The sequence below is a fragment of the Pogona vitticeps genome, chromosome 1, assembly GCF_051106095.1.
Source record: "Pogona vitticeps strain Pit_001003342236 chromosome 1, PviZW2.1, whole genome shotgun sequence".
NCBI lineage: Eukaryota > Metazoa > Chordata > Lepidosauria > Squamata > Agamidae > Pogona > Pogona vitticeps.
The window spans coordinates 307660535-307687300 of NC_135783.1; the positions used below are offsets into that span (position 1 = coordinate 307660535).

Below are 26766 nucleotides of genomic sequence, written 5' to 3' on the forward strand. Positions count from 1 at the left end.
AATTCTGTGCTTCATTTTGCCGAGTTACTTAGGCCGTTATTTTAATTCTGAACTTTTTTGTTGGCAAAGTTAATTAGTGCACAAAACATTATTAAAGATGCCATATCATCAGGTGTTAGGGTTATCATTAGCCCATGACATAGCTGCAATAGGATGATACCTAAAATATCAAGACAGGAGGCGCAGTGGGTAGCGTGATGTGAGCTTCAAATTCATTCATTAGAAAACTGGTGGTTTTATTCATAAGCACATGGTTCAAGTCAAACATTGAAGTAGTCCCAACCCCATTATACGTCAGCCTTTACACATTTCTTGCTTTTTAAGTGGTGGGCATGAGAGCATGACATTTTACTAATGTCTTAGTTCTGTGTTCCAGGCGGGCAGATAAAGGGCTGCTGAATTTTGTAGACCATCTTCCAGTCACACAGGTCGTGGTGAGTGACACAAACCGTACTGGGTCAGAGGCCCAGTTCTACATGGGCCCATTGCGTTGCTATGGAGATCATGAGTAGTGGGCAGGGTGGGGAGGAGATATGGCTGCTGTTCCCCTATGGGCTTGCTAGAATGGAATGGGGTTTCTTGAAGTATGATGGGATATGGATTCACTGGGTGCAAGCACTCTTCTGAGGGCCTTCTTTTTACTTTCAGGCAACTCCTGGAATACAGTCTCCTTCATCAGAGGTGAAATATAAGCTCTTGCCTGCATGGCATCTTCACCTGGCCAGTACCTAAGACGGGACAAGCTTTCTGTGGAAACTGCTTCAGTATCTGTGTGTATCCCAGGAGTCCTGGGAGATGTGCAAGTGGGAGGGCATTCAGGAAGGGAAGGGCAGTACGAAAGAGGAACAGGTGCCTGCTGGAAAGAGAAAGAATGAAGAAGAGAAAGGGAAGGACATTTGGACTGATGCTTCAGAGTCAAATAGAAGGGTCAAATAGAAATTTTTATTTTTATTTTATTTCTGAATAGTTGGACAGTGTTACTTAGCCTGCGGTGTAGATGCTTGTATTCTGAGGATTTCTTATGTGTGTGCATGTGGGTCTAGTCTCTGGGTGTCTGTGTGAATTTTGTTGTATGGGTATACTATGTATATATTTACAATGACAATATTTATTTGATTTGATTTGATTTGAAGGTAGTATCAAGTATTTCTTTTGGGGTGTGCTGAGCAAAGCAGGATTACAACCAGCCTCTAAGGTCCTCGCAGAGAAGAAAACACGAGACAACACCTTCATCCTTAAAGTTTATATTGCATATGTACAGTCTTCAAAAAATACTCCAACAGCATGTTCTTTTGAAAATCTCAAAATTCTCCCCACCACATGTGTGTACGTCTGTACATTATATAGTACATATAACCAATCAGGTAACATTGCCTCATCTTAGATGATCTCATATATGATCTCATCAGCCTTCTTCCTAGCCAGCATGACACAGCTTTATAGCCAGCTGTACATTATGACTAACAACTTCCTTTAGCATAGGCATCCTTCAGTCTCGAGAGACTATGGTAACATGCTCTGAATCGAGGAGTGTCCTCTCCAGAGCATGAAGCCCGGGTAAGGTAATATGGAGGATAGGCTGTTACCCAAGCAGCAGATCCCCCCTCTCCACATTGCTGAAATGGTCCAATGGAAAGGCAAGAGCCAATACAACTGGTTCCAGCAATGTCGCAGGAGTTGGCAGAACGACACATGCTGCCTTCGGGACTCCAGCTCCGGATTTTGCCTCGAGGTTAACTCCTGAAGCCTTTTCCATGAGTGGATATAGCCACAAGGCAGTGGAGGTTTGAAATTGGAGTTTTCCTTCTCCTAGATGGGCTGCCTTCCATGGAAGGCAACAACTTCCTTTATACTTTCAGTTTAAGATGTCAATTTCTTCTATTACAAACCTCGTAATTTCCTGACATCCCCTCCAAATTTGCATCTCTTCTGAATGTAGACCCAATTGTTCCATGAATGCTCAGTGCTTTTGTTTGCCAAGAAGTTTTGTGAATATATCTGCTAAATTGTTTTCGCTCTCACAATATTTTAACACAATTTTTACTTTACATCTTCTCTTACATTACAAAATTTAATGTCTATGTGCTTTGTTCTGAACCTCATACTCTCTATAGTAGCCATCTGAATACATGTGGTGCTATCCTCATTCATTGTAATGGGCTCATTTACTTCAGTGCAGAAATCTGTAAGCAATTGCTTATACCACGTGATTTCATTTACTGTTTCTAAGAGCGCTATAAATTTATATTCAGCAGTGGAAGTTGCTACAGAAGTTTGCTTTCTGGATTTCCATCCTATTAACACACCTGCAAACTTTATTACATATCAGACAAGGATTTTTGATTCTTCACGTCTGCTGCCCCATCACTGTCTTGAGTATGCTTCCAGTTTTTAAAACATATTATTGGGCTTCAACACTAGGCTAACTGCTACTGATCCTTTCAGGTATCTCAACACCCTTTTTGCACATACATCCAATTTAACTTCTTTCCCTCTGGGAGTTTTAAATTTGTAAACATATTGTGTTTATTCATATAATCCATTTCCTTCTGCCTTGGTTTTCCCACTTTTTGCGTTCTTCCTTGGGAATATCTAACACTTCTTGATAACTCTGAGGTTCTGTGTAGCTTACATTTAAGGCGTTAATTTGCTCACACATGAATTGTTTTGGAGGTATACCATTATTCTCTCTTTGTGACCATCTTGGAGCTCCTATCTCCCCCTGTTTCAACTGATAACATCATTTCTCAGTTAAAGATAAAGGTAAAGGTTCCCCTTGACAATTTTTGTCCAGTCGTGTTCGACTCTAGGGGGCGGTGCTCAACCCCATTTCCAAGCCATAGAGCCAGCGTTTTTGTCTGAAGACAATCTTCCGTGGTCACATGGCCAGTGCGACTTAGACACGGAACACTGTTACCTTCTCACCGAGGTGGTCCCTATTAATCTACTCGCATTTACATGCAAATGCGAGTAGGTTGGCGGAAGCTGGGACAAGTGACTGGATCTCTGAAAGCTCCCAGCATTTCTGGACTGCTCCCCCAGGACCCATAAGTAACTCACCAGTGACTCACATGCTCTCTTGCGCAGGGGAAGCACGCTGGGCCCATAACCTTTGTCAAGTATTTCTTTTAGGATGCGCTGAGGAAAGCAGGGTTACAACCAGCCTCCAAGGTCCTTGCAGAGAAGAAAACACAAGTAAACAGCTTCTTCCTTAAAGCATATATTATATATGTCCAGTCTTCACAAAATACTCCAACAGCATGTGCTCTAGGAAATCTCAAAACTCTTCCCAGCACATGTGTATACTTCTGTACAATATATTGTACATATAACTAATCAGGTAACATTGCCTCATCTTAGATGATCTCATATTCATTACATCAGCCTTCTGCCCAAGTCAGCATAATTCAGCTTTAAACACAGCTGTACAATATGGCTGATTAACAACTTCCTTTATACATTCAGTTTAAGATGTCAATTTCTTCTGTTACAGTCCTTGTAATTTCCTGACAGGTAGGTCTGCTCCTATATGAATATATTAGCTTCCCAGGGGACCCTTTCCATGACCTCCTGCTGGATGTTGAGCCTACAGTTGGGCAGCTTAGACCCCTTCATCACATAACTGACACCAAGCACTGGCATCAACCTCAACTTTGACCCAGCTGCGATGTTGGAAAATAGTTTAAGTTGCTGCAGCAGCTTGAGAGGGCTCTCAAGCTGGTTACGAAAGAGTGGGAGAGTGAACAAGGACTGGAGAAACTAGGGGGAATAGAACCACACAGAGGACTTGAACTGGACTGGCAAAGGATGATGTTCAGCCATCCTGCTCAAATACAGTAGCACCCTGGGGAGCAGTGCAGAAACTCAGATAGTGGAGATAAGTGGTATCCTGCATATAGTCCTTGAATAAAGGTCTATGTTTACAGTACTGATTGTTCTCCCATATGGTGATGACCAAGGACCCCTTTGACATGGAGGGGTTGAGGACAGGCACAATTTTATTAAATAAATAGCAGAACAGAAAGTAGAAATCAACCTCACACCCCTTTTGCTTGCTGAGATCCTTAGAAATACTGCAAGTGGATTATCCTGGAGACAATATTTGCTCAGGTCTACAGGAAGACTCAAGTATGGCCAAGATATCCAGTCCCTATATACCTTTACTGAGTATTCACATATTCATTAACACATCTGTCTACAGCCAAATTTTTGGATGTTCATATTTCACTAATTGGCAGAGCATCTCACTAATTAGCAAACTGATAACAAAGCCAGACGTCAAAGGACAGCAGCACTATACAACACCTACTAGGATGTCTGATGTGGATGCTACTTATCATATGCAAATGTCTCATCTCAGAACATCTGAAGTGAACAATGAAGTGACCTCTAGTAATTTGGCCAGGTAATATTGGTTTTTGCCAGTTTCCAGCAGTTGCAACCTTCACCAGGCTAACTCTAGTACCACTGATGTCTTGTCAGTACCCAACACTGGGCACAGTGAGAAATATTGACACATACAATACTGAAATCCTTGCCCATATAACTGACTTCTGCAATGGGGACAGTGCAGGGGAGTGGCATTCTGACAGCCTAATGCAGCTCCCCCAAAGGTCCTGCAAACACAAAGTTGGCTCTTGGGCCACCAAAGCGATGCATCCTTGGTATATACGGATGATAGAAAACAGGTAGAATGGCCCCAATCCTGTTTTTTTGTTTATTTGATGCAGAAGATGCTGAGGGATGTGGAGGGTTATTAGCATATAAAATCCACATTACCAGCTGGATAAATTGGGACAACTTCAAAGCATCTACTGGGATATAATCTTACATTTTCCTGGAAATAATTGGTTATGAGCTTGCAAATTTGCTTTTTTTGCAGGCTCTGGAGGAAATCTGCAGTTAGAGGAGCAGGTTCATCAACAAGACCTCCTTGTTGCTATTTGGAAAACAGCACCATTGTCTCTTCGTTGTTGATTCTCCAAGAGGTGTATGGGGAAAAATGTTTATGCCTGAGAGATGTCACAGGGAAAGTAGTTACACCCTTCCTTAAGTTAAAAAGTTACACCTGTCCTCAAGTTAAAAAGAAAAGAGAAAAAAAGCTATACTGTCCACCAAGCCAGTGCAAATGCCTCAGCCCTACACAGTCTCCACGTGACATTCATGGGATCGCTTTATCCATGCTGATTTGTTGTTTTAAATATGTGAATAGACAGACAGCACAAACAATTTTAGGGGTTCTAAATCACATTGGTAGTCTTGACTAGTATACACTCAATCAAGTGCTGGATGTTAAGTCAACACTTAAGTGGTTGCATAAGTTTACTATAGTTTGTATTAGCAATTTGATTTTGGCTGTTGTACATTTCAAAAATGGAAGGAAAGAAAAAGTGTTGAGGGGCTTATCACAACATCAGTTATTTTCTCACAGTATCTTACTGTAATAAAGTTGCTGTTTTATATCCTCAAGTTGTATCTAACCTATGTGTGTTTTGTGGCATCAAGTTGGAACTGACTTACAGCAGGCCTATTATGGCTTTCAAGATAAATGAGATATTTAAGGAGTGGTTTCCATTCCCCCCAGTCAGTTTCTATCTCAGAGCAGGTATCCAAACCTCTGTTCTTCAGAGTCCTTTTTCCCCTATATCTCACACGGAATTCCAACTTATGGTTGCCCTATAAATCAGTGACCTCCAAAAGAGTCTGTCATTAGGAGCCCTGCTCAGGTGTTGTATACTTAAGCTGAGGATCTATCTATCTATCTATCTATCTATCTATCTATCTATCTATCTATCTATCTATCTATCTATCTATCTATCTATCTATCTATCTATCTATCTATCTATCTATCTATCTATCTATCTATCTATCTATCTATCTATCTATCTATCTATCTATCTATCTATCTATCTATCTATCTATCTATCATCTATCTGTCTGTCTGTCTGTCTGTCTGTCTGTCTGTCTGTCTGTCTATTTATCTATCTATCTATCTACCTACCTCCCCACCTCCCCCAGTGGCCTCATATGCATATTAAACAACATTGGGGAGATGATCCACCCCTGTAGGACTCCACAATTGAGTGTCCAAGTAGTCCCCAAGCCAGGCCAAAGCCAGGCCACCAATCCTCAACCCAAAGTGCCTCCCCAGGAGGATACTGTGGTCAAGCGTATTGAAGGCCGCTGAGAGATCAAGAAGTACCAGCAAGGACATTTTGCTCCTGTCCGTCTCCCTTAAAAGCTCATCTTGCAGGGCGACCAATGCTGTCTCTGTGCCATGGCGTTGCCTGAACCCGGACTGGAGTGGATCAAAGGCATCGGTCTCCTCCAGGAGTGCCTATAGCTGGTTGGCTACTACGCTCTCCACTAGCTTGCTTAGAAAAGGCACATTGGCGACAGGTCTGTAGCTGTTAATATCTCTGCTGCCAAACTAGTTTCTTAATGAATAGACCTAATAAGCATCTCCCAGAGGGCTCAGGGGGAGGGGCTTCCTCAAAGAGAGACCCGTAGTGGCTCATTTTGTTGTTACTGGCTTGGCTTGGCAGCTTTTCATATTTGATCTGCTTCAGCTTCCTTCAGCTTTTCCCAGCATTATTGTCATTTCCAGAGAGCTTCATCTGATGATGTGCCCAAAGCATGATAGCCTAAGTTTAGCTATTTTTGCATCTAGAGGGTTCAGGTTTGATTTTATCTGGAATGTACTTTTTGGGGTCTTTTTGGAGGTTCATGGTGCCCATAAACCTCAGTTCTAACATCACATTTCAAACAAAAAGATTTCCCCCCGTCAGCTTTCTTCACTGTCCTGCTTTTATGTCCCTACATACTAGATGAAAAAAATGAGAAAATGGATGGGGAAACCACAGAATGACAGATCTTGACCTTCGTCTCTAACAAGACATCCTTTCACATGAGGCTCTTTAGTCCCTTCATAGATGCTTTTTCAAATCGGAGTCTTCTGATTTCTTGGTTGCAGTCTCCAGCTACATTGGTGGTTGAACTGAGATACAGAAAATCTTCAACTTCTTCTTTGTCACCAGACATGTCTATTAGTTCTGCTTTATTTGCAGTGTGTGCATCTATGGTTGTGTCATCACATCCTCTTTTGATGTTTTGGTGTTTCTTTTCCCATAACATATTTTATCCTCTAACAAAACAGCAGATTAAAAAAAAAAACAAGATACTATTCAGATGCATTGGAATCAATAGGAATTTTGCCTATAATGCCCATGAAACATGGGATACATCTGAGTGTAACTTGCCTCTCAATATAGATGTGAATTATAAAGCCTCTTTCTCATCTGTACAGCAACAACTACTTCACTGTATCCGTTGAATTCTCCAGGACCCTCATCCATTCATAATGAAAATGAATTCTTCTATCAAAGTAGAGCTATAAAATTGACAGGAGTGCAACTAATTTTGTTTTCATAATGTGGCAGTAATTTTAATTGATGTCATGGCAGACTTTAAGCTAGTCGTTCCCCAGTGTGTGAAGAAAGTCAGAACAGTCAGGGTGCCCTGGGAATCTTTTCACAACTCTGCAGTCTCACATCTTAATCTGATATTCATTTCACACCATTCATCACGAACAGTGCCAGAAGCTAACTCAGATTCTTATGGATGAAAAGTCTTTGTGTGTACAGTACCTTTTAATGAATGGCGTTTGCTTTTAATGCGTTTATACTCAGTGAACATTATTTTAACAAATTTGTAATGCTATCACCTGCAACCAGCTATTCAATATTTAGTTGAGCATGCAGTGTAGTGTATGGAAACACAATATCAATTAGTTAATTGCACACACCACAGAGAGAGAGAGAGAGAGAGAGAGAGAGAGAGAGAGAAGCATTTATGCTAGATTTTAGATTTACAAATACAGTGGGCTGTATGGACACAGTGAAGAGAGTCAAGTCCATGTCTGGTACAAAGTCCCAAGCCCAAGTCTGGGTCCCTATTAAAAACAAGCTTTTTTCCTCTGAGGAAAAGGAGAGGGGTGAGTGAGTTCCCAGTTGTGCGTCGAGCCCGAGTCACTGAAAAACAACAAGAAGTTGAGCCCGAGTCAAGTTATCAGCGTGAGCCCCACGATTCAAGTCTCCATCCCTGATGTTTAGAATCATATCTTGTGGCACTTATAGATGCACATCCTGTTCATGTTTAATCAAAAGCAAGCTCTACTAAGAGCTATGCAATTCACTCTTGGGTATGTTGGGAAAATTTGAAAAAGAGAGAAAGAAAGGCAATATATTGTGCCACTTTAAAGACTAATACTGTAGATTTATCTCAGTATGAGTTTATGTGGCTCATGCATATTCCTCCTCTATCCTGAAATCTCATGGCAGAGAACAACAATAGCAATAATGACTGAAATTGTGTTCCTTACTATAATAAGTTGCAATTAGAGTAGGTCCATTGAATCAGTGGGACTTTCTTGAGTCAACTCCTCCATCAGTTCCACTGATTTCGTGGGCCTACTCCAGTTGCAACTTACAAAGCTACAGGATTCCAGACAATATAAAATCATTCTGTATATTAAAGCTATTTAAATATTGAAAACAACATCAATGAAAAACAAAAACAGTAGAGGGACCTCCACAGTCTCCTATTAAAGACATAATATTTAATCCCCCAAGGCTTTGATGGTGTTGGGTAGTTAGCAATCTTAATGTAAATTCCAAGATATGGGAGGAAGAGCTTCCATCACAGACTGACTTGTTTGCTTGTTTGTTTGCATGCTAACTAATCAGAGGGGCTTGTTTTTGCCGGCTAGATAAATTCCGCCCTTGTTCTTCTCTTCTCCTCCTCATGCGTTTTGAGAGACTCCATTTTGTCTGGGACCCTTTCTTCACCTTGGAAGATGCTAGATCTCCAGGCTGGATCTCTGCATCCTAGAGATACTCCCAGCCACATGGGCTGAGAAAACAAACCTTATTTTTACTATTTTCCTCTCTATGAACTTTAAGCCTAATGAGTGCCTGTTTTAGAAATAGACTTTGAGTAAAGTACATAAAACCTTTTATACTTAAAGATTGCCTCCTGAGTCTTATTTCCTAAAGTGCTAAGCTTTGGTGAGGGTGGCTACCAAGAACAATTGGGTAGAAGGAGACTCCTACAGCTAATTCAAACCTTAAAGAGCTGACCTTCCACTGTGCAATTGACTGGAACTTAAGTAAGTTCCCAGAACTCTTTAACAGATGGCAAACCATGTTGTAACTTGGCAGTAAGTATCAGTGCCTCTAAGGGGAGACCATACCATAACTGAGGTGCTACAGCCAAGAAGGGTTCCCCCTGTGTCTCCACAAAATGGATTGTTCTTCCTCGTATGACAAACAAGCCCCCTTCCAGCACATCTGAGTGATCACTACTCCAGACTGAGATTCACAAGATGCATATTCCCATCTCTGGACTTGGAAGGGCTATGCATGTTCCTCTAACCCCCTGCTCCCAGTTTCTTTACAGAAATGCTGAAGTTTTACACTTAAAGTGACCCCTTGTTCAATTATTTTAAAATATATGCATTGGAGGGGACATATTTTACAAGTCCCTTAAAACATGGTGAAATTGTCCCCATGCTCAGTAAAAGGCTCAAGATGATTTTTCTGTGCATTGCCCCATTTTTTCAAAGGTTTACAGTGAAGGACATCATACTTGTAGTTGAAGCAGTTATTTATTTATGTAGTTATTTATGCAGAGAGATGAGGATAGTCCATGAAAGAATACACAGAATTCACTTTCCTCCAATCCTTAGCTTCGGTTCCTTTCTCCCAATTCTTCCATTCACTCAGTATGAGGTTTTGTTATTATGGGGTGCACCTTCTGCATCTTCTCTTCTCTCTCTTTTTCATTTGGGAGAATCTCATGGCCACTGGAGTACATTTACTTGATTATTAAATGGAAAATGACATCTCTTCTTGGTTGTTTTTAAGTTATTCAAAAATACCTACCCTTGAGAAATGATGGAACAGAGTTATAAAGGGCTTACATACTTATGAGAAGGGGGCCTGGGTACAGATCACAGAAGCTAAAGTTGGGGTGTTGAGTCCAAAGTTACCAAGCTGTGATTTATATCAGAACTGGAGTGGAACGTTAGTTATAGGGTAGCCTGAACAAAGTCTGAACCGAACGTTATATTGGTTCAGCCTTCACATTATCAGTAGAGGAGTTTTTCTTCCTGTATAGAAAACCAAAATTGACCAATTACACCTGCCAAAAGTTTAACTCAGTTCTCATTTAAAGAGTTGTGAACTATGCCACTGATTTTAATTGAAAGAAGATCTTGGTCCTTAATGAAGTAGAAATATAAAACCTCTGCCTAGCTAATGTGAACAGTCTGTGGTAACAGCTATGATATTCTTAACAGGCAATTGCATGGCAAAGCCTGTGCTTGCCAATAGGAAAGGACTCATAGTTACTATACAGAGGCTTGTAGCAGCTGATGTGAAAAGCCTGTGCCAGATGTGCTGAAAAGTTTTATGCAGCTGATAGAAAGGGTTCAAACTGGCCAATGTGAGACACATATGGTCATGGCCTCAGGGCTGTAAGGGATATTTACAGGACCAAGAAAAAAAATGGGAAAGTGGAGAAAACTTTGGTCTGATCTAAATAAAACCAGTTTTACAGTAATCTGTTGAGGCCACTTTTGTTCTCAGGTTGCAATTACAAAAGGTGACCTTCCCCAGTACTCTAGACTCCTATTAGAAAAAACAGTGGTGAATCCAAATTGTTCAGCCTTTCCAATTTTGCATATGGCCTTTGGCACACCACTCTGTTGGTCCCACCCCAGCTCATATCCCAGTAACAAGAGCCTGATTGGACATCTGTCATCAATCATTATGAATAAGAATACATTGCTCACTGCGCTTGAGTAGCTTTCATTTTGTAATGGCAGGCCAGCTTCATGTAATTTTTTTAAGGCTGAATGTCACACACACAAAAAGGAAACAAGCAGACATTTTAAGCAACATTGCAAGAAAAGGATTACTTGTTAGCTAGTAAAGTAGTAAAACCATAATCAAATATAAGAATTATTTACTGTTCATCTCAAATTAGTTTGCCAAAACTACAATGAATTTTAAAGAAGGTGGCCAGAATATATCTGTCTCCATATAGTTTCCTATGAATTTTAGGACAGTTATTTATTTATTTATTTATTTATTTATTTATTTATTTATTTATTTATTTATTTATTTATTTATTTATTTATTTATTATTTATTTATTTATTTATCTATCTATCTATCTATCTATCTATCTATCTATCTATCTATCTATCTATCTATCTATCTATCTATCTAATTTATACCCCGCCCCTCTAGACCATGTCTACTACAGTTGTTATCATCATCATCATCATCATCATCATCATCATCATCATCATCATCATCATCATCATCATCATCATCATCATTATTAATTCCATTTATACCCCGCCTATCTGGTCATATTGACCACTCTAGGCGGCTTACAGCACAAAACACAAAATACAAAACCAATATATAATTAAAAGCAATTTGTACACGATTAGAGATGTAAGTAGGTACTGCAGAACTCTCAGAAGTACAAGCTGGATTCCAAAGGGGCAGAGGAACTAGAAACCAAATTGCTAACATGCGCTGGATTATGGAGAAAGCCAGAGAGTTCCAGAAAAATATCTACTTCTGCTTCATTAACTATGCAAAAGCATTTGACTGTGTGGACCACAGAAAACTATGGCAAGTCCTTAAAGAAATGGGAGTGCCTGACCACCTTATCTATCTACTGAGAAACCTATATGTGGGACAGGAAGCAACAGTTAGAACTGGATATGGAACAACTGATTGGTTCAAAATTAGGAAAGGAGAACAACAAGGCTGTATATTGTCTTCCTTCTTATTTAACTTATATGCAGAATACATCATGCGGAAGGCTGGACTGGAGGAATCCCAAACTGGAATTAAGATTGCCGGAAGAAATATCAACAAACTCCGATATGCAGATGATGCCACTCTGATGGCAGAAAGTGAGGAGGAATTAAAGAACCTTGTAATAACGGTGAAAGAGGAGAGTGCAAAAAACGGTCTGAAACTCAACATCAAAAAAACTAAGATCATGGCCACTGGTCCCATCACCTCCTGGCAAATAGAAGGGGAAGATATAGAGGCAGTGACAGATTTTATTTTCTTGGGCTCCATGATCACTGCAGATGGAGACAGCAGCCACGAAATTAAAAGACCCCTGCTTCTCGGGAGGAAAGCAATGACAAACCTTGACAGCATCTTAAAAAGCAGAGACATCACCTTGCCAACGAAAGTCCGAATAGTCAAAGCTAGGGGACGACAGACATGAGATGGCTGGACAGTGTCATCGAAGCAACCAAGATGAATTTGACACAACTACAGGAGGCAGTGGAAGACAGGAGGGCCTGGTGTGCTCTGGTCAGAGGACACGACTAAACAACTAGACGACGACAACTGCAGAATCAGAGACTGCCTATTCAGCTAACATCCTATTTCCACAGCAAGCAACCAGTGACTCTGGGAAGCCCACAAATGAGAGATAGGCAGTAGCCCTCTGGCTACTTGAAGTCATATTGTTTGTTAAATTCACTATTGTATATTGATACCATTACTAACAGCCATTGACAGATGGGTCTTCATGGATCTAAGTTGTCTTTAAAACAATATACATAAGTGGTCATCTTGTGCCAGTGAATTCTGGAGATTAACTTCTGGAGAAGTACTTTTTTTATAAAGAATCATACAACTGTAGAGTTGGAATAAAATACATTAGGGCATCGTGTCCAATCCCCCGCAATAGAACAAATCTGCATCACTCACTGATGCCCATCCAATCTCAGGTCAAAGCCCTTCAAAGAAGGCACTAGCGTCTGAAGGACACTCTTCTACTGTCGATACCTCATACTGACGAGAAGTTCTTCCTAAGATTTAGTCAGAATTGCCTTCCTAGTAATGGGAATCCATCTCTCCTGTGCTCTGGAACAGCAAAACACAAGGCAGCTTGCTTTGTCTGTCTTACTTTTTGTGCCAATCCTACTTTCATTGAATGAACCAGAATTTCAGTATTAGTAGAACAGGAGAAAAACTTTTCTCTCTACTTTCTCTATATTATACTTAATTTTACAAACTGTGCCCTCCCCCAGGTACTAAAACAATTATCTACCATGGCCTATGTTCTCCCATTTAACTATCACCCCTCAAATATTGTAGGCTTTCTTATATGGCTTTAGTGTTTACACTGACAATTCTTGTGTACCTTCTTGCTGTAAAATAGTGGTGTCTTATGATCTAACAGGAGACATCCTCCCCACCGTAAAATGGGTTACCTATGCTGATACCTCCTTTTTAAAACAGCAAATAATGCATAATGTTTAATTGTACCATAGAGATAAAACCCAGCATAATGTTTATAGTTGCTTGGGATTTTCAAGCTCTTCATCCATTCTTTTTCCCTTGTAGCCCACTCTGGCACTGAAAATTTGCTGAAGAAGATTCCCTTGATTCCCCTGTAGGCATCCTTCAATCTCGAGAGACTATGGTAATGAGTTCTCTGAACAGAGGTCTTGGAACAACGTCTAGTATGGCTGAGGAGGCCAATTCGAGAGTGACAATCCCTTCCACAATGAAGACAAATCCAATCTGCCCCCTTTCCAGCTCCCTGATTTTGCTGGTTTCGGGACAGCCTCTTTGCCTCGGTCTGCTGGTTAAACATACTTATTAGTGTGGGAAATATTCTTTGTCCCACAAGCACCACCACAATTAATAAATCTATCACATTTTTTTCATCACATAAAGGAGAACACCAAGAATATTTGAGGCAGCTAACACCAGACGTTCCATGATACATTTTGTGGGATATAACGTACATTTACATAATTCTGAATTTGCCTTTTCCTGTAAAGGATTGTGTTGGTGTGAAACCTCCCATTTTCTTATGTTCACCTAAGAAATGTTAAGGTGCTATAGCATTTGAATTTCTGTTTTCTTCAGATGGGCTCATATGAATTACAGTATGGTGTAGCCAAGACAGCCATTATACAAAGAAGAATAGACTACTCAAATATGTGGTATTACAGTGGATGAATAATGATGGGCATTATCTTCCATGTGGCGCCATGTGGTGTTAAGGTATTATGAGTATGTATGTGGATGTTCTGCCTTGTTTCCACTGTTCTTCAGTCAGATGGCATTTTTATTACAACTGGCAAATTAGTTGAATTGCTTTGCAACGGGCTGTAAGATTTTTTAAATCAAGAATGCAGATTTGTGGGACCCCAAACTTGTTTGCAAGAATTTATATACATCTCTCTCACACACAATCCCCGAAGCTCAAGGTGGTGTACATGCTATATATGTGAATTTATCTTCTGAGCTTCCATCTCTCTCCTGCTTCCAATTCAGTTTAAAGCACTTCTGATGAGGTTCTTCATATTGTGGCCAAATACATTCTTCCCAGTTGTTGTGAGGTGCAACCCATCACTTATCAGCAGTCTATCTTCCAGGAAGTGTAGCCGATGGTTCCAAAATCCAAATCCCTCATGTCGGCAGAACCTTCATAGCCAGTTGTTTACCCAGAGTAGTTTTCTGAAAGTGTATTGTTTCCCTTTCTACTCCTCTTATGGTTTTTAATGGATTAGAGTATCTGGGCCTCAAAGTCCTTCAGTTTCCTTCCCTGAACATCAAAGCCTGAAGTGTTGAGATTCTTGTCCTGTCTATCCATCACAGTCCTGCAACAGAGGGAAAAGAAGGGTTTATTTCTTTGCAGATTCACATCTCGTAGAAGTGAAACACCAACAATTGCATATGTAAAACAAAGCAAAATGCTACATAGGCTAGCTTTAACCTGTTGTTGTTTAGTCATTAAGCCATGATCCTAGTTTTTTTTTTTTTTGAAAAATGGTCTGTTGAGCTCCAGACCATTTCCTGTGCTCTCCTCTTTCACCCTTATTTAGAGGTTCTTTAATTCCTATTCACTTTCTGCCATCAGAGTGGTATCATCTGCATATCTAAGGTTGTTCATATTTCTTAATCTTAATTCCAGTTTAGGATTCCTCCAGTCCAGCCTTTCACTTGATGTACTCTACAGATAAGTTAAATAACCAGGGGGGCAATATACAGCCTTGTCGTACTCCTTTTCCAATTTTGAATCAATCAGTTGTTCCATATCTGGTTCTAACTGTTGTTTCCTGTCCCACATATAGCAGATTAAAAGCAGAATCAAATATAATTGTTTAAACTGTTGCACTAGTTTATGCTTCTTGTGTAGTACCAAAGGTGATGGTTTATAATTTTTGGAAAATAACCCAACCTTTTAAAAGAAATCAATATTAAGAAGGAAAAGATGCATAGATGTAACTCAGAAAAAACAAGGAAAGTGCTATGGTGCCAAAGATTTCACAAATGCAAGAGTAAGTGATCCCTTTTGTTAGACCACTAAAAATAAAGAAATAATAAGTTTGCATGGGTGCACAAAACCCATTATTTGTTTACTTTTTTAGTGGTTCACTAAAAGGCAACACCTACTCTTGCATAGATAAAACTATGTCTACTACTGCAGTTGTGCCATTATTCTACTAAATTATGCAAATCTTGAACAGAACAACTAGCAAACTCAGCTGAAAAACTAAAACAAAATGCCACCAACTTCGATGATTTGTTATTATGCAGCATCCTGTTGTAAAGTTATTACTGTGCATTTTTCCTAGTTCTCTATTATATTGCAATACATCATTAACCTCTTTTACAACATGTTATTTATTATGTTATGCAAATGTGATGATGCTTAGAAAAAAACCTTGAAGAATGTATGTTAACATTTTAATTTGGTCTTGGGTTGAACGAGCAGTTGTTGCTCACATTGTGTGTTTGCTTAGGCATTCATGTACATGTATGCAATGCACATACATATATATACCAATATATATGGGAGAACACTCCTTGTTGTAAAACCAGATTCCCTCTGGAATTCTAGACCTTTCGACCTCTTTGTCTCTTCCTGCCCCTGTTTCATTTCATCAGATCCTAGTCGACTCAGCTCACAATGGGAAAAAAAGTTTTGTAGTTTAAAACAACATTTTAAAAAAATGAATACATAATCTCTGCTGAAGTGCAGTATACATTTGCAAGAAATGAATAAATTATGAGCAAATGAAAAAAATAGAACTTGAAGCAATATGAGAATAGTATAAGATACAAAGAAAAACTCTTAGAAAGGTTACAATCTGTGAAACACACACACACACACACAAACCCAAAACCCATCATTTGTCCCGTTAAAAGCCACACAGCAAGGTGCTCTTAATGGACTATCTGTAATGATTATTTAGGGATTGGTTGCTTATTATGTCTCTGAGGCAGCAATTTACTTTCTGCTGTTTCGGAGCCCATAACGTCCTGTAATTCTGTGTCAATTATATTAAAAAGGAGTAAGCAAGAGTGTACGATAGGGCATCAAACAAACCTCTCCTCATTCTTCTGATTTCAATAATCCCCTCCATCCCCCCACTTGCCATGAATTGCCGTTGGTACTGATTGTGAGAATAAAGACTAGTTACTTCGGTGAAATGATCATAAAGTCAATCATGTGTATAAAATTACTTAGTAATTCTGCCAGCTGGTCTCTATTTGGATTCACTTTAGTTCATTGGTTTATATGGAGAATTCCCTTCACATTTACAGGGTGGGGGGAGTATGTAGAAACCAGCTGATAATTAATTGCAGGTTTTTAAAGAAAAGAGAGAGCACACATAGTGGATTCTGCTTTCCATACACCTTTTGCATCCATTCAAAATAAAAAACTTGTATTGAGTTTAGATTCTGGTTCAGTATGGACCATGTACATTGTTTTACACAGACTTTCTAACAGAACTCAAAATAAATTCATTCTTGCAGAATCTTAAAACATACCAGCAGAGAGTCGGCTTCTAAGGAAGTCAAGAACCACTTGAACAAGCTGCAAAAGACTCCTAACACCCTAGGACTGTTTTCTTGCAGATAAATAGAGGAAAGTTTCTAGATTTAAGTAGGCATATAGTGGCTTGCATTTATGGAAAAATCTGAACAGCCTTTGATAATTAAAGTATTATTTAGGGGAGCTATGATAACAAATTCATATTCTTCTTTTCAATCCTTTAATCAAAAAGCACATAAAAGCAGTGGAGCAACAAGAGAGTTTATAGGTTTCTAATCCCTTGAAATCATATCCATATTAAGTATAAATAACTGCTAGGCCTTTTTCACTCAACTGGAGAAACTAGTGGTGTTGGTGATCTATGATTTGTGCTATATTAGGATGGGCAATACAAAGAACTAAGCATGGAAGTAATCTGCATTGCAATTCATATTCAGCAATCTTCAATGTACAAATTATTGGGGGCCTGAGTCAGTTAAGTAGAGGAAGATTTTTCCTTTACCTTCTGTGCTGCTCCTCATAGTACTTATTTTGACACAGCTGAAATTCAAGGTATTGGGGAATGAAGTTTGTAGATTTGATTAACCTATTTATACCTTTATAATTTGATTACTACTAAAAATATTATATTGGTTTCCTCTACATGATCATGATTATTTATTTATTTATTTATTTATTTATTTATTTATTTATTTATTTATTTATTTATTTATTTATTTATTATTTTCCTAGGGAAAAATAAAATAATGGGTTGTTCAATATTTATTAAATTACATTTTTCTTTATTGTGTGCAAAAAAGAATCATTAACATAAGCGACAAAAATACTGTACATCTAACTCATTTGAAAAGAGTTGGAAGGGGAAGTTATCCATAGTTTGCGGGTGGGAAAAAACCCTATGGGCTATCGCTTTTTAAAAAATAATTCAAAAGTTGATCTTTATCCTACTTACAGCTCAGTCACAGAATCAATTAAAGTTCTTCTCATTCACAGGAAAGCTGATCTTCTAGGTATAGGTCAGGTCAGGGCTAAGATCAATAATGGGTTAACGTGGTAAAGAGATTGCTATGGATAAGGAGCTGTTCCAGACATGTAGAGGCATTTCTTAAGCAGGGGAAGTTTCTCTCAAGTGTGTTTAACCTTTGCAAAAGATGTAACCCCCACCCTCACCCCCCAACGTGCGAAGACTAAAGGTCTGAAACATAATTTTTATGATAAATGCACATATTTTAGCAAACCTTCAGCATCTGTTTTAACAAGTGTCTTAATATGTTGTAAATTCAAACAAATCCTGTGACTATCCCACAGCTATAAAAATGGTTACAGTGTTCTATTTTGTTCTAACTCATTTATTGATGACATACAATAAACAGATACATAATGCCATGGGATTCGGAATCTTCCTGAGCTGCTAGTTATTTACTGATATAACAAAGGGAGATTTAATTAATCTGAATATCTATCTGTGCAGGCTTGTATGAGTTCTATTCACCATCACAGCTGGTCAAAACAAACATCATCACTGGAGAAATGTACACTTCATTGCTTGTATGTGTGTGTTTTAAATTAAACAAGATGATCTGAAAATCTTATATTTCTCACCCATTACTTCAGTACATCATCAGAAGCAGAAATAATCAGTTATAAGGGCCCCTGCTGTGTAATTCAAATACACATCATTCCCAGGCCTAGGCTGTTATTCAAGGCCAATTGGAAACATGCATCCTCCCTCACAGGGACAACTAACCTCTCATCTGACCCATGCAAATATTACATTGAGTAACTTGTCCTTGACTTAAAGGAGTTATGATCCTCATTAGTGACTTAAGTATAAACATAGAATTATCACTGAAATGTCCTATAATCAGAAACATACCCATTATAATTAAAAAGAATGTTAAGGAGCCCCTCTAAAAGGGGAGATGTGCTTCACGTGAGTAGGCTGCTTCAAGGACTATACAAATGTTATTGAAACTGAGGAGGATTTTGTAAGACTGTATCAGAGACGGGCAAGAGGTGATGAAATTTGAAAGAATGTGAAGTATGTCAGTACCATGGAAGAGAGTCTGGTGGAACACCTCAAATACATTGGCGGAAGAGTCTGTCAGCACAACTGTTCTGCTGATGGATATGCTGGCAGAACAGATACAAGTGGGGCTGAGTTGCAGGTCAAATGGGAGGAGCATGCTTGCTGCATCATTGGCACAGACTAGCCTTCACCCTGATATGCACAAGACTGATTCACATATAGAAAAGTGCATGTGTGCGCATGTATGTATATAAGAGATAGACAAATTGCAAAATTTATAGTAAAATGGTCATCTCTTCCCCTTTTTCTATTTGCTCAGCAAACACATATTATTAATTTTATTAGCTGTGTATAAAGAAACTACTATAAGGAAGGATACCCTAAATCCCATTTATTCTTGTTTCCTTGGCACATCGTGAAGTGCCAAGAAATCACTTGTGCTATCCTCCTATACTGGTATCCAATGTAATATATATACCCACTGAAAGGATCAAACAGGCAAACCAACAATGCTGTCAATGGAAATTGAGCAGGGGAGAATTTGGGCCAAGAACTGCGGAAAGGCATGATTTAAATTTGCTTCAGTGAAGACCGGATGGTGTAGCTGAGCCAGTTTTCCGTAACTGTGCTTTACAATATTTACTTGGCTCTTTGTTCTGTACACTGAGCCTTCTCAAGTGGTTGCGATTGGTGAAAGACTCACATTGATTTCAACAAGCACTCCAAATGAGCTTAATAGCTTGCATGGGACTGATACAATTGTCTTTGGATTAACACTTAACTCTCCAGTGGTTTTTGAGAGGCCTTAGCCAAACGATAAAAAAAACAAAAACAAAACAGTGGCACTTGTTTAGAAACTAACAACAAAAGAACTACAGTACTTTGTTTTTGTTTCACTTTGTTTTAGATGCTATTATCCATGGCCAAATGTACTCTGTGACTGCAGACATCATATGGTAGCCTGCTTAAGATTTTCAGTTTGTGTTCACGCCTTCAGATAGAGGATTCAGACTTTCATCTTTCAATGAGAAGAAATTTTGTCTCATGCAATTAATATAAATGTGACCTGTTCTAGCATTGAATGAACCTACCTGAACAATCCACCCAGCAGTTACCATTACCTGCTGTACAGAGTTTTCTGTCCCTTTTTGGTACTGAATGTGACCATTTTATAGCAATTGCAGTTCAAGACCATCAGCATTTACAGAGCTGTTTCCAGACGTGATCCAGTATATGAGCCTCCAAGGCCATATATTGGGTCATGACCTAAATGCTAAATCCAAATATCAGTTTGACAGTATTCTTATTTTCATTTCTTGCACAAATGATGTTTCATTTCAAAATAGTAATAATCTTTCAGGGGTTTCAGCCTTTCACAGATGTATACATTTTCTGTTTGAAAAACATATTTTTTATTATAAATTAACCTATCTAGCTATCTTTCAATTATTTAACAGATTCCAAAGCAGTGCAAACGGATGCTAAAGAAACACAGGGCAAAATGTGTGATTATGTGTTGAAATGTAAATATTTCAAAACAACTTAGGAGAATAGGTTAGCAATACAAAGAGCAATTTCTTTTCAAATACAAGCAGGAACAATAACTCAGGAAACAAAACAGTGAGATAAGAATGACTCTAAGAAAAACTGGATATTTTAATTTTTTTAAAAAAAGATATAAGGACATGTGTGGTTAAATAGATTAATAACTTTACCAATAATTTATTTTATTTATTTATTTATTCAATTTTTACCCCGCCCCTCTAGACAAGGTCTACTCGGGGCGGCTTACAAAAATTAAAACACATTAAAACAATATAGAAGAATAACTAACATAATGCAATTATTATAATTAATATTATCCAAGATGGCAACATTAAGAACCAGAAAAAAGGGGGAAGGAACTTAGGTGACTGGGGGGAAGGCCTGTCTGAATAACCATGTTTTTAGTTGGTTTTTGAACACACCCAGCGAGGGTGCCAGCCGAATTTCAGTGGGAAGTGTGTTCCAATAATGACATGCTACAGGTTTTTAATCAGAGGTTTGATCTGTCAGAAGTATTTTAGTGGTGGATTCCTACATTCTCAGGAAGTTGGATTAGATGACCTCGTAAGACCCATTACAATATTGTAATTAATGAGTCTCTGACTCTTTTGAATCTCACTAATAAAAAAAAAACTGATATATTTTGCACTTTTCTGAGAGACTTACAAATGTAGGAGAAAAGTTTTGTTTCCTCGTTAACATATCATACAATTTTCATATTATAACAGAAGAATATATTTTAATCCAAAGCAATGGAAGACAGCAGGGAACTACAGAGATGATTTTTCCCATCCTTTGATATAGACGCTATATTGTGAATTTCAGATTTTTTTAAAAAAGTAATTCCATGAGTAGTTCACTGTTGCCTGAAGTCTGCCTAACTGAATCTTTTTCACTCATAGAATTAACAGGGTATCTGGTTGGAAAGCATTTAAAATTCTCTATGAATACTAAACATGCAAAAATGGAATAAAACCTGCATACTTACAAGAGTTTTTTGTTGGTTTCAGCAGAGCCCAAATTAAACAGCTCTTGTTCATTTAGCACATTTGAAAGGAGCTGAACCCTTAAGATTCTCCTGTGTCAACCCCCATCATTTCAGTTGACAGCTGACAGTTGTAAAGTGAGATACATGTAAACCATGCTAACGAAGTGAAATGCTGCTAATAAACACCATTGGGCTTCCCAGCTACCAATAAAACCTTGATAAACTTTTTCTATAGTTTATCTCTTAAGAACAATATTTTTGCTGTATCATATTTTGTTTATTTGTTGAGGAGAAAATATGTTGGCCCAAAAAAACCAGAGGGAACATAGGAACAACTGTGTAAAAGTGTTCATTGATTTGGAATATTCTCAAATATTAATGCTGCTCTTGCAGCTATAACTTTTTGATATTGCATCAGCTGAGTGAGTGTCACTTCAGAGAACAAACGAGAAGAGATCTCTAGTCTGGAGAGTTTGCAATCAGAAGTCCTAGAATGTAATCTAAAGTTAGAGAATAAAATCGTAGAAGACAACAGAGAGCCAGTGAATGCTGCCTGATTTATTCATTGTTTCTGAATGAAATAGCCATTTATAAGCTCGTAAATTTCTGCTCTTCTGAATTTGATCATACGTCCTCCCACTTAAGTGTATATAGATTACAACAGAACTACAATCCTGTATATATGTCTGTTTGGAATCAAGTCTGAGCAAACTCAGTGCCTCCTGTAGTTGTGTCAAATTCATCTTGGTTGCTTCGATGACACTGTCCAGCCATCTCATGTCTGTCGTCCCCTAGCTTTGACTATTCGGACTTTCGTTGGCAAGGTGATGTCTCTGCTTTTTAAGATGCTGTCAAGGTTTGTCATTGCTTTCCTCCCAAGAAGCAGGGGTCTTTTAATTTTGTGGCTGCTGTCTCCATCTGCAGTGATCATGGAGCCCAAGAAAATAAAATCTGTCACTGCCTCTATATCTTCCCTTTCTATTTCCCAGGAGGTGATGGGACCAGTGGCCATGATCTTAGTTTTTTTGATGTTGAGTTTCAGGCCATTTTTTTGCACTCTCCTATTTCACCCTCCTTACAAGGTTCTTTATTTCCTCCACACTTCTGCCATCAGAGTGGTATCATCTGCATATCAGGGGTTGTTGATATTTCTTCCGGCAATCTTAATTCCGGTTTGGGATTCCTCTAGTCCAGCCTTCCGCATGATGTACAGTGGTGCCCCGCATAGCGACGATAATCCGTTCCGAAAAAATCGTCGCTATTCGGATTCGTTGCGATGCGTGACAAAGAAGCCCATAGGAATGCATTAAAACACGTTTAATGCGTTCCTATGGGGAAAAAACTCACCGCTATGCGGAAATCCTCCATGCGGCCGCCATTTTCGCTGCCCAGTAAGCGAGGAAAGGGCGCAAAAACACAGTGGGCGCCCATTTTATTTACCAGGTGGCCATTTTGGAACCACCGATCAGCTGTTTTAAAAATATCGCAATGTGAAAATCGGTAAGCGAAACGCTTACCGATCATCGTAAAGCGATGTTTTTCCATTTAAAACATCGCAATGCGATCGCTTTTGCAATTGCAAAAAACACATTGCTATGCGGATTCGTCGTTAAATGGGGCGCTCGTTATGCAGGGAACCACTGTATTCTGCATATAAGTTAAATAAGCTGGGGGACAATATACAGCCTTGTCATACTCCTTTCCCAATTTTGAACCAATCAGTTGTTTCCTATCCAGTTCTAACTGTTGCTTCCTGTCCCACATATAGGTTTCTCAGTAGATAGATAAGGTGGTCAGGCACTCCCATTTCTTTAAGGACTTGCCATAGTTTGCTGTGGTCCACACAGTCAAAGGCTTTTGCATAGTCAATGAAGCAGAAGTAGATAGTTTTCTGGAACTCTCTGGCTTTCTCCATAATCCAGCGCAAGTTAGCAATTTGGTCTCGAGTGCCTCTGCCTCTTTGGAATCCAGCTTGTACTTCTGGGAGTTCTCGGTCCACATACTGCTGAAGCCTACCTTGTAGGATTTTGAGCATAACCTTGCTAGCGTGTGAAATGACTGCAATTGTACGGTAGCTGGAGCATTTTTTGGCACTGCCCTTCTTTGGGATGGGGATGTAGACTGATCATTTCCAATCCTCTGGCCACTGTTGAGTTTTCCAAACTTGCTGGCATATTGAATGTAGCACCTTGACAGCATCATCTTTTAAGATTTTAAATAGTTCAACTGGAATGTCATCACCTCCACTGGCCTTGTTGTTAGCCAGGCTTTCTAAGGCCCACTTGACTTCACTCTCCAGGATGTCTGGCTCAAGGTCAGCAAGTATATTGTCTAGGTTGTCCGGGATATCCAAATCTTTCTGATATAATTCCTCTGTGTATTCTTGCCACCTCTTCTTGATGTCTCCTGCTTCTGTTAGGTTCCTCCCATTTTTGTCCTTTATCATGTCCATCTTTGCACAAAATGTTCCTCTAATATCTCCAATTTTCCTGAACAGATCTCTGGTTTTTCCTTTTCTGTTATTTTCCTCTATTTCTTTGCATTGTTCATTTAAGAAGGCCCTCTTGTCTCTCCTTGCTATTCTTTGGAAATCTGCATTCAATTTTCTGTAACTTTCCCTATCTCCCTTGCATTTTGTTTCCCTTCTCTTCTCTGCTATTTGTAGAGCCTCGTTGGACAGCCACTTTCCTTTCTTGCATTTCCTTTTCTTTGGGATGGTTTTTGTTGCTGCCTCCTGGACAATGTTACGAGCCTCCATGCAAAGTTCTTCAGGCACTCTGTCCACCAAATCTAGTTCCTTAAATCTGTTCTTTACTTCCACTGTTTACTCATAGGGGATTTGGTTTAGATTATACCTGAGTGGCCCGGTGGTTTTTCCTACTCTCTTCAGTCTAAGCTTGAATTTTGCTATGAGAAGCTGATGATCAGAGCCGCAGTCAGCTCCAGGTCTTGTTTTTGCTGACTGTATAGAGCTTCTCCATCTTTGGCTGCAGAGAATATAATCAATCTGATTTCGATATTGCCCATCTGGTGATTTCCATGTATAGAGTCGCCTCTTGTGTTGTTGAAAAAGAGTGTTTGTGATGACCAGCTTGTTCTCTTGACAAAACTCTATTAGCCTTTGTCCTGCTTCGTTCTGAACTCCAAGGCCAAACTTCCCTGTTATACCCTTTATCTCTTGGCTCCCTACTTTAGCATTCCAGGCCCCTAGAATGAGAAGAACATCTTTCTTTGGTGTCAGTTTTAGAAGGTGTTGTAAATCTTCATAAAACTGTTCAATTTCAGTCTCCTCAGCAGTGGTGGTTGGTGCATAAACTTGGATTATTGTGATGTTGAAAGGTCTGCCTTGGATTCGTATTGACATCATTCTGTCATTTTTGAGATTGTATCCCATTACAGCTTTTCCCACTCTTTTGTTGACTATGAAGGCTACTCCATTCCTTCTACAGGATTCTTGCCCACAATAGTAGATGTGATAATCATCTGAGCTGAATTCGCCCATTCCTGTCCATTTTAGTTCACTGATGCCCAGGATGTCGATGTTTATTCTTGCCATCTCCTGTTTGACCACCTCCAGCTTCCCAACGTTCATAGATCTTACATTCCAGGTTCCTATGCAGTATTTTTCTTTGCAGCATTGGATTTTCCTTTCACTTCCAGGCACGTCCACAGCGGAGCGTCCTTTCGGCTTTGGCCCAACCACTTCATTAGCTCTGGAGCTACTTGTCCTTGTCCTCTGCTCTTCCTCAGTAGCATGTTGGACGCCTTCCGACCTCAGGGGCCCATCTTCCAGTGTCATATCTTTTAGCCTTTTGTTTCTGATCATGGGGCGTTCTTGGCAAAGATACTGGAGTGGCATTGCCATTTCGTATTCCAGGTGGATTGTGCTTAATCGGAACTCTCCACTATGTCCTGTCCGTCTTGGTTGTCCCTGCATGGCATAGCCCATACCTTCTCTGAGTTACTCAAGCCCCTTCGCCACGACAAGGCAGCAATCCATGAAGGGGCTCTATACTTTTACTGTGTAGCAAAAAATAAAAATAAATCTGCAACACTTTATAGGAAGGGTTCTTAGTTCAGCAGTTTGATTTGTAAAAGAGGAATAATTTCTGTCTTTCAAGGAAGTCCATTGAAGTAGGCATGAGAAGGAGAAATGGATTTTTCTGTTCCCATGTATTATAACAGACCTTCAAGAAAATCTAATCTGATTGCCATCAATATCTGAAAGCTTCTAACAGGGATGCTCTTGCGATGGGAGCAGGGATTTGATTCCCCTTGGTCTCTCTTATCTGAGAAAGTGATAGGAAAACAGGAAAGATACCAGGTTACATATGCATTTATATTTTGAAATAGTTATTACTAGAAATAGCTGATTTTTGTTAACTGCATTTTGGAACCTTTGGATTTTTTGTGTACCTTATGAATGCAGAATGCAAGTCCAATTTAGTAGCTCTCAGTAAACTGTACAGTAAATTACATGTGCAGTTGGCAAATAAGTCAAACATTTCTGATAAATATTATGTTTAGCAGGGGGAAAACAATTTTGCATTAAAGACCTGTAGAAGGCACAAGAAGTTCTGCCTTGCCTGCCTTAGCCGGAGGAAAAGCTCCACTCAAGTGCAATGCCCATTGAACCAAGCAATATACTGGGCTGATGGTCATGGGTTGTCTACAGTAAAAACATGTTATTTAGTGCATGTACGTACTTGTAAACATGCTGCCGATGGCCTAATTTGTGGAGCCCCAGAGTGACTGATATAAATCCTGCCTATTAAAAACATTCTCGTCAATTACCTTGTCAGTTTCAATCTAAGGAGGCATTGAAAGGAGTTACTTTTATGTGTTCCCCCTTAGGGCTATCATTGCTTGTTTATAATGTAACAACCACACCCCTAAAGGAACCGCAAAGTAATAAAAATTATTCTTATAATATACACATTATAAGAATTCCCCGTAGTGCTGATTGCTTTAATGATGTAACTAAACACTACTGAAGCCTGCCAGAACTAAATGCCTTTTAAAGTAACAATGCCAAGAAAAGTATAGGCCAGGGTGGAAAGGTGATAATTACCTAACTGGGCACAGAAATAGTACTGGATCATCTCAGCTGAATGTGTTTTAAATGAATGACTGTACAGTGAAAGGTATGGTGAATAGGTTTATGTTCCTGACTGACAAATCCTAAATACGTGTGTGTGTGTGTGTGTGTGTGTGTGTGTGTGTGTGTGTGTGTGTGTGTGTGTGTGTGTGTGTGTGTGTGTGTGTGTGTGTGTGTGTGTGTGTGTGTGTGTGTGTGTGTGTGT

At 39.2% G+C, this 26766-nt stretch overlaps 2 long non-coding RNA genes across 2 annotated transcripts in view; one reads left to right on the forward strand and one right to left on the reverse strand.

Moving 5' to 3' along the window:
- Positions 1 to 374: 374 nt before the first annotated feature.
- Positions 375 to 1316, forward strand: LOC144588675 (uncharacterized). Its single transcript, XR_013544329.1, has 2 exons — positions 375 to 434; positions 649 to 1316. It is a non-coding gene; the product is annotated as an uncharacterized LOC144588675 (long non-coding RNA).
- A 6181-nt stretch (positions 1317 to 7497) lies between these two features.
- The window catches only part of LOC144588676 (uncharacterized), a 71081-nt gene continuing 51812 nt past the window's right edge, over positions 7498 to 26766 (reverse strand). Inside the window, exon 2 of the long non-coding RNA XR_013544330.1 lies at positions 7498 to 14718. This is a non-coding gene — a long non-coding RNA (uncharacterized LOC144588676). The remainder of the gene's footprint in view (positions 14719 to 26766) is intronic.